General features: G+C 40.6%; 1 non-coding gene across 1 annotated transcript; it reads left to right on the top strand.

Annotated features, from left to right (window-relative positions):
• The first annotated feature begins 1,821 nt into the window (after positions 1-1,821).
• On the top strand, positions 1,822-1,926 carry LOC138986573 (small nucleolar RNA U13). Its single transcript, XR_011463385.1, has one exon. It is a non-coding gene; the product is annotated as a small nucleolar RNA U13 (small nucleolar RNA).
• The last annotated feature ends 10,011 nt before the right edge of the window (positions 1,927-11,937 follow it).

The raw sequence follows: 11,937 nt of genomic DNA, 5'->3' as shown, positions 1-11,937 counted from the left end.
CTTCCCCCACTAAAATAAGATGCAACCTTGATGAATAGAAAGGTCTGGCCACTTTAACACAACTGGGGACAACTCTGAAGGGCCATTTTGGCTCTAGAGCTCCTGGTTGGATCAGCCAAGGCTCTGGTTGCTTTTGCATTTCTGCTTCCTTCCCTTTTCTTCCCTTCCCTTCCATAGGCGGTGGGTCCCAAGGGCACCCCTTAAAAAGCATCCTGCATCCCAAGCTCCATATTAGAGTCTGCTTCCAAGGCAAATCGACCTTTGACAGTTATAAGAGATGTATCTTGGGCTAGAGGCTGCCAAACATCAAGTTGATCCAAACTGTAAAATTTTAAAAACTACCGTAATGGTCATGAACTTACCTTAAGCTTTACCTTGTAGGGTTAGGTTTAGATCAGAATGAATATAACCATCCATGGATGTTTTGAGAGATAATTCTCCAAGGTGTTCTCACATTTCCGCATGTCTTGTGGGCAGAGACCCTGACAGCCTTTATGCCAGACTGTTCTTTTCAAGGACAGTTGTGTACTCAATAGCCTTGGAAAATAAAATTAGTATTACCTCTGGAGGAGATAGTGAATTTGTTTCTTAACTAATATAATAAAGATAATATCTCTGGGGCAAAGGTCACACAAGTTTGCTTGCAGCCCATTATTTTAAAAATGGAGGTTTTGAAACTTGGGGGTTTTCAGCTGTGACACAAACCCACTGCATACACAACATCCACTTAGGTTGTTCTCTGTTGCCCCTGTGGGACTGGGAGGGCAATTTGCTTGCTGTGCTGCGAGTAATATAGAAAGGATAGTTAGAAGCCCAAATCTCACCTTTGTTATAGACAGAAGCCAGTGTGAAACACGTAGTTTGTTGCAGGGGCTAAATGAACCTGCCAAATGAACTCAAGAAGTAGATATATTTCTCCACCTATTGTGGGCATGATGCAGAAAGTAAGACATGGTGGGAAAGAGAAACAGAGATGAAGATGGACCACGGGCAGGCCCCTGTCCTCCTAGTTAGGTGTATCCAATAAAGGCAGGGCTCTAGCCGCTGAAAGGAAATCTTAGAAGTAAACAAAAGTCTTCCCTTTAGCATCTTGTCAAGAACTGTTCAGGGTCTGACATTTCACCATGACTGCAAACTGACACGGAGAAGGCAATGGCACCCCACTCCAGTACTCTTGCCTGGAAAATCCCATGGACGGAGGAGCCTGGTAGGCTGCAGTCCATGGGGTTGCTAAGAGTCGGACACGACTGAAGTGACAGCAGCAGCAAACTGACAAGTCAGCCAGCCACAGTTTCCTGGATGCTGGTAGAAAACAGGAAACCCCTGCATCACAGATGAAGGCTTCTATTAATAAATGGCACAGATTTTTCAACGCTGGCTGGAATTATTTAGACACATTTTGAAAAACATGATTGCCTGGGACCCAGCTGTATAGGTTCTGTACCTGGATATCAGAACTTTTTTTCTTTTTTTAAAGGCTCCACTGATGATCTTATAGTAAAACCAGAGCTGAAATACTTTAAGCTACATTCATATATCCAAATGCTCAGAATTTCTTCCTACACCAAAACCGATAGCTCTCATGTCAAAATTTTAGACTGAGAGAAATATACATCCTTTCATTTTCATCGTCCATGACTTACTCAATGGTATACCTCTAACAGAAATAATATCATCTAACATTGCATAGATGTTTCATAGATCAGAAAACATTTTCCCTTAGAGAGGAGAGGGTGAGACTGGGAGAACATAAGTGACTTGCCTCCGATAAGCCCAATGAGTTCATTACTGTGGACTCAAAGTTAAACATGTACTAATGGGATCCTTTTGTAGTTCATGAGCGTGATGATTGGGTGTTCATGCTGCTACGTGACATGTGCCTCCCCGCAAACCTTGTTACGACACCGGCACATTACCTGTCTGACGTGGAAAAAAAAAAAAAAAACATGTACTAATGGTTAGCTTTAGGTGCCAGTTGGGCTTCCCAAAGCTAGAAGAAACTGTGACTTCCTATGAGGTCTGCAGTAAAGTGCCTCACATTTCCTTTCAGCCTTCCTCACACTTGTTCATTGTCCATCTTCCTGGGAGCTGTAAGCTTTGTGACGATGAGTTTATGCCTGTCTCATTCATAGTGGATCCCTAGCACAATTGCAGGCACAGAGAATCTCAAATATATTTGGTCATTTACTCATTTCAGGGGCTTCCCAGGTGGTACAGTGGTAAAGAATCCACCTGTCAATGCAGGAGGCACAAGAGATGCCCATTTGATCCCTGGGTTGGGAAGATCCCCTGGAGTAGGAAGTGACAACCTGTTCCAGTATCCTTGCCTGGGAAATTCCATGGACAGAGGAGCCTGGTGAGCTACAGTTTATGGGGTCTCAAAGAGCTGGGCACGACTGAGCATGCACACTCATGTGTGCTCATTTCATGCTTTCCCTGTAATTTCACAACTTTTAGTGCAATCGACCAAATAGCACCTTTTCCTCTCTCAGAAGCCTTGTTCTTATTTATGAGAAAATAGCTTCAGAAAACTCCACCACACTATAAAAGATAGTTTGAACTTTGCTACTTGAACAGTTTCTTTCTGTGTTAAAATGTATTTATTTGGCTGCACTGGGTCTTTGTTGCCGCATACCAGCTCTCTCTAGTTGGGGCGAGGGGGGACTACATTTCGGTGCACAGGCTTCTCATTGCAGTGAGTTCTCTTGTTGCAGAGCATGGACTCCAAGTGTGCGGGCTTCGGCAGTTGCAGCACGTGGGCTCAGTAGTTGTGACTCATGGGCTTAGTTGCGCCATAGCATGTGGGATCTTCCCAAACCAGGATTGAACCTGTGTCCCCTGCATTGGCAGGTGGATTCTTAACCACTGGACCACCAGGAAAGTCCAACAATTTCTTTTTTAACCCCCTAGTTTTATCGAGGGAATATTGACAAGTAAAAATTGAATATACATGTATATTGTGAAATGATTACTACTTCATGTAGTTCCAAAGCGTAATTCAAGTCCAGTGTTTCCTTGTCTTCTGTCTGGTTGATCTGACTGTTGTGAAGATGAAGTAGGAAAGTCCTCTAATATTATTGCATTGCTCTCTGTTCCTTCAGTTATGTTGGTATTTGCTTAATGTATTTAAGTGCTTCAATGTTGGATGCATATATATGTAGAGTTGTTATATATACCTGATGAATTGACCCCTTCATCATTACATAATGACCTTATTTGTTCCTTGTTTCCTTTTTGGCCACACCTCATAGCTTGCTGGATCTTAGTTCCCCAACCAGGGATTGAACCCATGACCCTGCAGTGAAAGTTTGGAGTCTTAACCACTTGACCACCAGGAAATTCCCTTATTTGTCCCTTGTTACAGTTATTGACTTAAAGCCTATTTTGTCTTAAAAAAGTATAGGTAACTTTGCTCTCTTTTGGTTGCCATTTGCAGCAAATATCTTTATCCCTTTATTTTCAGCCTATGTATGTCCTTAAAGCTGAAAGGAATATCTTGTAGGCAGTGTTTGGTTGGGTATTGTTTTTTAATCCATTCAGCCACTTTGTCTTTTGATTCAGTTCAGTTGCTCAATTGTGTCTGCCTCTTTGCAACCCCATGGACTGCAACACGCCAGGCTTCCCTGTCCATCACCAACTCCCGGAGTTTACTCAAACTCATGTCCGTCCAGGCAGTGATGCCATCCAACCAGCTCATCCTCTGTCAGCCCCTTCTCCTCCTGCCTTCAGTCTTTCCCAGAATCAGGGTCTTTTCTAGTGAGTCAGTTCTTTGCATCATGTCCCCAAAGTATTGGAGTTTCAGCTTCAGCATCAGTCCTTCCAATGAATATTCAGGACTGATTTCCTTTAGGATTGACTGGTTGGATCTCCTTGCAGTCCAAGGGACTCTCAGGAGTCTTCTTCAACACCACAGTTCAAAAGCATCAATTCTTCGGTGCTCAGCTTTCTTTATAGTCCAACTCTCATATCCATACATAACTAGTGGAAAAACCATGGCTTTGACTAGATGGACCTTTGTTGGCAAAGTAATGTCTCTGCTTTTTTTTTAATATGCTGTCTAGGTTGGTTATAGATTTACTTCCAAGGAGCAAGCATCTTTTAATTTCATGGGTGCACTCACCATCTTCAGTGATTTTGGAGCCCCCAAAAATAAAGTCAGTCACTGTTTCCACTGTTTCCCCATCTGTTTGCCATGAAGTGATGGGACCGGATGCCATGATCTTAGTTTTCTGAATGTTGAATCTTAAGCCTACTTTTTCACTCTCCTCTTTCACTTTATCAAGAGGCTCTTTAGTTCCTCTTCACTTTTTGCCATAAGGGTGGTGTCATCTGAATGTGAGGTTATTGATATTTCTCCCAGCAATCTTGATTGCAGCTTGTGCTTCATCCAGCCTGGCATTTGGCCTGGTGTACTCTGCATATAAGTTAAATAAGCAGAGTGACATTATGCAGCCTTGACATACTCCTTTCCCAATTTGGAACCAGTCTATTGTTCCATGTGCAGTTCTAGCTGTTGATTCCTGACCTGCATACAGATTTCTCAAGATGGTCTGGTATTCCCACCTCTTGAAGAATTTTCTACAGTTTGTTGTGATGTAAACAGTTAAAGGCTTTGGCATAGTCAGTAAAGCAGAAGTAGATGTTTTTCTGGAACTCTCTTGCTTTTTCTGTGATCCAACAGGTGTTGGCAACTTGATCTCTGGTTCTTCTGCCTTTTCTAGATCCATCTTGAACATTTGGAAGTTCACGGTTCACGTTTCGTTGAAGCCTGGCTTGGATAATTTTTAGCATTACTTTGCTAGTGCATGAGATGAGTGCAATCGTGAGGCAGTTTGAACATTCTTTGGCATTGCTCTCTTTGGGATTTGAATGAAAACTGACCTTTTCCAGTCCTGTGGCTACTGCTGAATTTTCCAAATTTGCTGGCATATTGAGTGCAGCACTTTCACAGCATCATCTTTTAGGATTTGAAATAGCTCCACTGGAATTCCATCACCTCCACTAGCTTTGATTGTAGTGATGCTTCCTAAGGCCCACTTGACTTTACATTCCAGGATGTCTGTCTATAGGTGAGTGATCATACCATCGTGGTTATCTGGGTCATGAAGATCTTTTTTGTATAGTTCTTCTGTGTATTCTTGCCACCTCATCTCAATATCTTCTGTTTATGTTAGGTCCATACCATTTCTGTCCTTTATTGTGCCCATCTTTGCATGAAATGTTCCCTTGGTATCTTTAATTTTCTTGAAGAGATCTCTAGTCTTTCCCATTCTATTGTTTTCCTCTATTTCTTTGCATTGATCACTGAGGAAGACTTTCTTATCTCTCCTTGCTTTCTTTGGAACTCTGCATTCAAATGGGCATATCTTTCCTTTTCTCCTTTGCCTTTAGCTTCTCTTCTTTTCCCAGCTATTTGTAAGGCCTCCTCAGACAACCATTTTGCCTTTCTGCATTTTCTTTTTTTGAAGGATGGTCTTGATTCCTGCCTCTTGTACAATGTCACGAACCTCCGTCCATAGTTCTTCAGACACTCTGTCTATCAGATCTAATCCCTGGAATCTATTTGTCACTTCCACTGTATAATCGTAAGGGATTTGATTTAGGTCATACCTGAATGGTCTAGTGGTTTTCCCTACTTTCTTCAATTTCAGTCTGAATTTGGCAATAAGGAGTTCATGATCTGAGCCACAGTCAGCTCCCAGTCCTGTTTTTGCTGACTGTGTAGAGCTTCTCCATCTTTGGCTGCAAAGAACATAATCACTCTGATTTCGGTGTTGACCATCTGGTGATGTCCATGTGTAGAGTCTTCTCTTGTGTTGTTGGAAGAGGGTGTTTGCTATGACCAGTGCGTTCTCTTGGCAAAACTCTATTAGCCTTTGCCCTGCTTCATTTTTTATTCCAAGGCCAAACTTGCCTGTTACTCCAAGTATCTCTTGACTTACTACTTTTGAATTCCAGCCCCCTGTAATGAAAAGGACATCTTTTTTGGGTGTTAGTTCTAGAAGCTCTTGTAGGTTATCATAGAACCATTGAATTTCACCTTCTTCAGCATTACTGAATGGGACATAAACTTGGATTACTGTGATATTGAATGGTTTGCCTTGGAAATGAACAGAGATCATTCTGTTGTTTTTGAGATTACACCCAAGAACTGTATTTCTGACTGTTTTGTTGACTATGAGGGCTAGTCCATTTCGTCTAAGGGATTCTTGCCCACAGTAGTAGATATAATGGTTATCTGAGTTAAATTCATCCAATCCAGTCCATTTTAGTTCACTGATTCCCAAAATGTCAATGTTCACTCTTGCAATCCCCTGTTTGACCACTTCTAATTTACCTTAATTCATGGACCTAACATTCCAGGTTCCTATGCAGTATCGCTCTTTACAGCATTGGACTTCACTTCCATCACCAGTCACATCCACAACTGGGTGTTGTTTCGTTTTGGCTCAGCCTCTTCATTCTTTCTGGAGTTATTTCTCCACTCTTCTCCATGGGAGGTTATCAAAATTGATGTTCTGTGGAGGGATGGTAGCTGAAATCTTCTATTCTGACATCTTACTGATGTCACTGTCCTTCAACAATTTCTACTTGGAGCAAAGTTAGAGACTTAGCCGAAATCTCCTATTCTGCCATCTGGCTGATGTCACTGTCCTTGAACAATTTCTGCTTGGATCAAAGTTGGAGACTTATGTTAGGCTTGTTGGATTTAGGTAAAGAACAAGGGCAGAAAGTAAATCAGCAGCTGTTGTTTCAGTGTCGGTAGGAGGAGATAAAGACAGTTACATCAGTGAATGATTGCTCTGCTGTGCTCCTATTGACATTTCAACATTTTTCAGTCAGACACTTGTCATAGGAAAGAAAAAAAATTTATTGGTGTCTTAGAGCTTGAAGATAACCTGTATAAGTCAGTATGTTCCCAGTGGCAGATGACTTAGAATTTGATCAAACTTCTAAACAAGTCTTATGTCCAAGTTCCTGTGCTCTGCATCTTAACATATGATAAACATATCCAAACAGACAGTGCACATATCTTACCACCTGCTTCAGTGTGGTATTTTATAGCATTATTCTACATCAGGGGGCATAATAAACAGTTCTGGATAAGGTTAGTGCTAAGGAACTTCTTTATGAGAGTTTTTTAAAATTAATTTTAATTGGAGGATAATTACTTTACAATATTTTGATGATTTTTGCCATACATCAACATGAATTGGCCACAGGTACACGTGTCCCTTCATCCTGAACCCCCCTCCCACCTTCCTCCCCACTCCATCCGTGTGGTTGTCCCAAGCACCAGCTTTGAGTGCTCTGCTTTATGCATTGAATTTGTACTGGTCATCTATTTTACATATGGTAATAGATGGGGAAACAGTGGAAACAGTGGCTGACTTTATTTTTTTGGGCTCCAAAATCACTGCAGATGGTAACTGCAGCCATGAAATTAAAAGATGCTTATTTCTTGGAAGAAAAGCTATGACCAACCTAGATAGCATATTGAAAAGCAGAGACATCACTTTGCCAACAAAGGTCCATCTAGTCAAGGCTATGGTTTTTCCAGTGGTCATGTATGGATGTGAGAGTTGGACTGTGAAGAAAGCTGAGCGCCGAAGAATTGATGCTTTTGAACTGTGGCGTTGGAGAAGACTCTTGAGAGTCCCTTGGACTGCAAGGAGATCCAACCAGTCCATTCTGAAGGAGATCAGCCCTGGGATTTCTTTGGAAGGAACGATGCTAAAGCTGAAACTCCAGTACTTTGGCCACCTCATGCGAAGAGTTGACTCATTGGAAAAGACTCTGATGCTGGGAGGGATTGGGGGCAGGAGGAAAAGGGAATGACAGAGGATGAGGTGGCTGGATGGCATCACCAAGTCAATGGACATGAGTTTGAGTGAACTCCAGGAGTTGGTGATGGACAGGGAGGCCTGGCGTGCTGTGATTCATGGGGTCGCAAAAAGTCAGACAGGACTGAGCGACTGAACTGAACTGAACTGAATATACATGTTTCAGTGCTGTTCTCTCAAATTATCCCACCCTCACCTTCGTCCAGAGTCCAAAAGTCTGTTCTTTTCATCTGTGTCTCTTTTGTTGCCCTGCATGTTGGATCGTCATTAACTGTCTTTCTACATTCCATATATATGCATTAATATACAGTATTTGTATTTCTCTTTCTGACTTACTTCACACTGTATACTAGGCTCTAGTTTCATCCACCTCAGTAGAACTGACTCAAATGCGTTCCTTTTTATAGCTAAGTAATATTGCATTGTGTATATGTACCACAATTTCCTTATCCATTCATCTGCTGATAGACATCTAGGTTGCTTCCATGTCCTCCTCCTGCTGCTGCTGCTGCTAAGTCGCTTCAGTCGTGTCCAACTCTTAGTGACCCCACAGACTGCAGCCTACCAGGCTCCTCCATCCATGGGATTTTCCAGGCAAGAGTACTGGAGTGGGGTGCCATTGCCTTCTCCAGCTTCCATGTCCTAGCTATTGTAAATAGTGCTGTAATGAACATTGGGGTACATGTGTCTCTTTCAATTCTGGTTTCCTATAAGAGTTATTTTAATTGAATCTCCAAAGTCTGTTGAAAGGAAATCTAAGCCACCATGCAGTATAGGTATGAATCCTTAACTCTTATCTTTTATTAATTTTAAGTTTCCAAAACAATGATTTATGATAGAGAGTAGAAGAGAAAGTCCAGCCTTGGTGCTTTGTTGGCCCTCAAGGAGAAGTATCACAGAATTTTCAGAAACAGATGTACTCATAATTATGCACATCTTTGCCACAAGTTTAAGGAAAATGGACTGGGTTAGTTTGTTTTATCAGAAGCTTGATCAAAGTACAAGTAGAGCACATATGATATATGGCATGTGAAAATTTCACTATTGTTTAGATCTCAATTTTCTACCAAATTAATCTATAAATTTCATATAACACTAATCCAAAGCTCAAGAGTGGTCACTTGACCATCTAGTTTAGAAGATAGTATGTTAGTCACTCAGGCGTTTCTGACTCTTTGCGACCTCATGGAGTGCAGCTCTCCAGGCTCCTCTGTCCATGGAATTCTCCAGGCAAGACTATCGGAGTGGGTTGCCATTCCTTTCTCCAGGGGAACTTCAGAAGATAATGCTACCAAAAATAAATATGGACATAATGTACAATTACCAGTTTATTCTATTTCTGGAAATATATCATGGAAAACTCTTGTACGTGTATACTAGGAGACATGTTGTTTAGCTGCAAATCATGTCTGACTTTTTTGTGACCCCCCGGATGGTAGCCAGCCAGTCTCCTCTGTCCATGGAATTCTTCAGGCAAGAATACTGGAATGGGTTGCTATTTCTTTCTCCAGGAGCTCTTCCTGACCCAGGGATCGAGCCCATGTCTTCTGCACAGACTGGTGGATTCTTTACCACTGAGCCACCAGGGAAGCCCCCAGGAAACACGTATGATCATTTAAATAGAATCATATTTGCATTAACAGTAAATAAAAGAATCAATCCAGGTATCAGTCATTGGTAGATTGGATACATGAATCTTAATATATACACACATACAGTGGAATGCTATTCAGCAGTGCAACAAACTCTCTATCTCCTGTCTGCAGACTCTACCCCTATCCTAGAGAGTGTCTTACGAATGCCTGTGACAGGCCACAAGGAGGGTCAGACTAGAAGAAGAAACTGACCCACAGAACTCCAAACCTAGGAAGCACACTGTGATGGCACCCTCACAGACAAAGGACTGCACATATTTTTATTTCTCTGGGTCTCTTCTCTAGAGTTTGAATGTGTCACTACATAGTGACTCTAAAAGAAGAAACTTTAACATTCAATTTTATATCAAATGCACGAAGTATGGAGTTAGATTAAATTGTTTTAGTGCCCTCAGTCTTTTGATCAAAATAGAAGTGGTTCTTCTTTCTTTGTGATAGATAACAGTTGTGTCTTATCCTAGAATTGGGCTTCAATTTTTCAATAATTTGCTTTCCTTTCAGCCTAAATAAAAGCTCACTGTTTCAACCTTTGTTCACAGTGGTTCAAATAAGGGTCACAAGCCTTCTAAAAGACTAGGATTTGTTAACATCTAGTTAGCATTGACATTATTATTCAACAGCACCCTTCTCCCTATTTAAAACATTGTAAATGTTCTTAATTTTTCCTAGTATGTTTCTGCCCTGAAAGCTAAAGTTAAGACCCAGAATGTTATTAAAACACTTCAGAGATGCTTCTTTTTTTCAGTTACACAAAACTGAGCCGCTCTTCTTCTCCCACACTCAGCCTGACATGGCCTCCTTGAGTTGAAAGTAGAGCACAGGCTGGCAGCAGGGACTTCATCCTGATCCTCTAAGCCAGTGTGCTAGTGAGCTTGGGGTGTCAACACAGTACCACGAACTGGGTGGCTTAAACAAGAGATTTCTTTTTTTCCCACCTAAAGTCTATAGTTTATTGAGATTTCACTCTTGATGTACATTCTATGGGTTTGGGAAAATGTAAAATCATATATATCAACCGTTAGAGTAGCACACAAAGTAGTCTGTGCTCTACCTGTTCCTTTTCTCGTCTTCCTACCCTCTGGCTGATCTTCTTACTACTGTCTCCTTAGTTTCACCTTTCCAGAATGTCACACAGTTGAAAGCACACAATTGTAATATCTTCATACTAGCTTCTTTCATTTAGTAATATGTGTTTAAGGTTCCTCCATGTCTTTTCATAGCTTGAAAGCGCATTTCTTTTTACTGCTGGATAGTATTCTATTGAATGAATGTACCACAGTTTGTTTATCATTCACTTACTGAAAAACATCTTGGTTATATCCAGGTTTTGGCAGTTATGAATAAAGCTGCTGTAAATATCCATATGCATATTTTTGTGTGGACGTAAGTTTCAACTCCTTTGGGTAAATACAAAGAAGTGCAATTGCTGGGTTGTATGGTAGAGGTATGTTGAATTTTGTAAGAAAGTGCCAAACTATTTCCAAAGTGGGTGTACCATTTTGCATTCCCACCAACAGTGAATGAGAGTTCTAGTTGCTCCACATCCTTGTCAGCATTTGGTGGTGTTAAAGTTTTGGATTTTAGTCATTCCAACAGATGTGTTGTAATATCATGTTGTTTTGATGCGTAATTCCCCTAATGACATGATGTTGAACATCTTTTCATATACTTATTTGCCATCTGTATATCTAATTTTTGATGACTGTCTATTCAGGTCTTTGGCCCATTTTTCACTTGGGTTATTTGTTTTCTTAATATTAAGACTTTGTATATGTATACTTTTTCATTTTCTGTTTTTAATTTTATTTGTTTTAAATTTAAATTTTTTATATAAAATGTATCTATTCTTTTCCAAATTCTTTTGCCACTTAGGTTATTACAGAATATTCAGTAGAGTTCCCTGTGCTATACAGTAGGTCCTTGTTGGTTATCTGTTTTAATTATAGCAGTGTGTACATGTCAATCCCAAACTCCCAATCCTCACCTCTACCCTTACCCCTGGAAACCATAGATTTGTTCTGTAAGTCTGTGAGTCTATTTATGTTTTGTAGATAAAGTTTGCTTGTATAATTTTTTTTTTTAGATTCTACATATAAGTGATGTCATATGATAATTGTCTTTCTCTGTCTTCACTTAGTATGATATTCTCCAGATCTATCCATGTTGTTGCTACAAATGGCATTATTTCATTCTTTTTTTAAAATTGGAGTATAATTGCTCTACAACGTTGCATTAGTTTCTGCTGTACAGCAAAGTAAATCAACTATATGCATACATATATCCCCTCCCTTTTCAACCTCCCTTATCCCACCCATCTAAGTCACCACAGAGCATCAAACTGAGCTCCCTGTAGTATATAACAGGTTTGCACTAGCTATCTAGTTTACACATGGTGGTCTATATGTGTCCGTTCTAATCTCCTAATTTATCCCATCCTC

This window comes from Bos mutus, chromosome X (assembly GCF_027580195.1).
Source record: "Bos mutus isolate GX-2022 chromosome X, NWIPB_WYAK_1.1, whole genome shotgun sequence".
In the NCBI taxonomy this organism is placed as follows: domain Eukaryota; kingdom Metazoa; phylum Chordata; class Mammalia; order Artiodactyla; family Bovidae; genus Bos; species Bos mutus.
This window is presented reverse-complemented; position numbering and strand designations above follow the sequence as displayed.